Below are 2,391 nucleotides of genomic sequence, written 5' to 3'. Positions count from 1 at the left end.
TTGGACGCGAATTTGGAATAAACCTCCTCTCGAGAAATTACACGACAGCTTGGAATTCCAACTTGTAACGCTCTTTCTCAAGAAATTGCATGTTGAGGTTTTTGATGCGTTTGAAAGTTTAACTTGATAAGAAAGCAATTTCAAAGATTTTATCGGTATACCGGAATAAATTAAGCCTCATGTGATATAAATTTTAACATTAGTGGGAGGGAGGGATTTTATTTTGGGGTGGGGTGGGGAATGGAAGTCCACAGCGATTATTTGACTTTGTCGAAGTCAAACGTTTTCTTGTCACACAAGGCGAGCATCATTTTAATGCTGTATAATTTGAGTTTACATTAGATATAATGATATAAGGTTTTAAAGATAAGTGCTTATTCTGCAGTATATAAATTATAATAATAATATGACAAGCGATGCCTTTAGAAAAGGTTGGACTTGTATTACCAAGTCAAAAGTGAGTAGCTACGCGAGTTAGAAATGTCAACGTCATGTAGCTAAATATGATTTCAAGTGGTCACTGCATGTATAAAAATTATTTTGCAACCTTGATTTTATATGTATAAATAACACGAGCTGTAGTCCAAAACTCAATTTTTATAGCTCTAGTTTCAGCCTACACCACTTGACCAACGTGTAGTTCTCTGCCCTTTTTTTTCTGACATTACTGGTGGCAGATGACAACAAAAAAGGCAGAGAACTATTTATTCGTCTACCTTCATCCCCCAGCAGCTTGTAAACCCCCCCCCACACAAACACACAGAGATTTGTTCAGTGGCATCGCTAGGGGGGTGCGGACCGCACCAGGTGACACCATCTCAGAGGGGTGACACCAAAATGAAAAATTGCAAATTTTACAGAGCACACACTGCTCGGTCTAGTCGGATTTCATAAGCGGATAACTGATCATAGTTAAATACATGACTAGCAGGCACAGCAGTGGCGTCGCTAGGGGGATGCGGGCGGTGCGGACTGCACCGGGTGACACCATCAGAGGGGGTGACACCAAAATGACATTACTAAGGATTCTGTATGGTCTGTTACGGAAGGAGGACCATGGGGGTGACACCATGAGCTACCGCACTGGGTGACACCAACCCGAGTGATGCCACTGGATTTGTTACCAAGTGGTCCCTAACATCCAGTGACCTCAACATAATTTAGCTAACACTTGGATTTACTTGGGGACATGGGACAGACTACATATTTGCTTACTATTTCAATACAAATATTTTCTTTTGGCAACACGTCGATGACACCCAGTCCTGTTATCATCAAAAAGAGTGCAAAGTTGTATGGTTTGGCAGTCATATTGAGATAAGTTTTTGTGGCCCCATGTTATGGGACCACTGGCAACATTAAATTCATGATCCTGTTTGAGGTCATGTCCAAATGGCAGGTCATGCTGTCAGTATTGGAAATCTTTATGTGCCTCGAGTGTCAGCATATTAAGATTTATTGTGCCCAGCTATCAGCTTGTCCACATAGCTTTGAGTTGTCGCATCATGGGCACTTACAAGCTCTGCTATGGATGCCGTCCTAATTGAAGACCATATCCAGGGACCCTGAAATGCAGTCACCATCCTCAGAGACCATTCCTGTGTCTTGGCAGTTTACATATTATTTGAAGGTTGCAACCGCGATGCCAACATAGTTTTCTTAATCATGTCAGCACCACTGATTGGTGGTGCCCAGCAGTTTGCCTAATCTTCTAAGACTGCGACTGTGAAAGCAACACATTGTTTTCTTGCCACATCATAGTCATCAGTTCAGGCCACAAGACCATGGTCCTTTTTGGTTTAAGCAGCACGATACAATTTTTTAATTCCTGTAACTGGCAGCATGAGCAGGAATATAGTAAATTCTGTTTAAAGAGTCTCCATGATGGGGTTTTACTGTTGTCGTTTCTGCTGTCAGTCTTGAAATCTTTCATAATAGGTTAAGCTGTTTCATCTAAAGCATTCAAGTGAAACAGCAGAAGACATTGCAGTTTTTACTTTACTGTTGCGATTTTTCTGTTTCTGAGAAACTGGTTCAATCCATCAATGATTTTGCATTTCTTGTTGTAACTGTGACATCCTGATGATATTAGGATGTAAATGAGGTGTCCATAGTTTGTGCCTACAATGGAGTTCAATCCATCATTTGTTTTGAACCAGAGTAATTTTTCATCTTTCCATAATATCCAAAGGTACAAGTGTGATGTCTTTCCAGAAAATGGTGTCTTTTGTCTTCTTTTACTTCTCATCCCTAATTATCTAGCAATCGATCCTTAGACAAAGGAACATCCACTTTTAACAACAGTCCTATCAGCATAGGTAGAAATCCTCACCACTGGATAAGCATTTTCTTCTTTTAACTAATGGGTATTTTCTTGTTCACCATTTTGAT

Source organism: Sinohyriopsis cumingii, chromosome 11 (genome assembly GCF_028554795.1).
Source record: "Sinohyriopsis cumingii isolate HCF-2022 chromosome 11, ASM2855479v2, whole genome shotgun sequence".
Lineage (NCBI taxonomy): Eukaryota > Metazoa > Mollusca > Bivalvia > Unionida > Unionidae > Sinohyriopsis > Sinohyriopsis cumingii.
The sequence above is the reverse complement of the archived record's forward strand: the minus strand, read 5'-3'. Positions refer to the sequence as shown.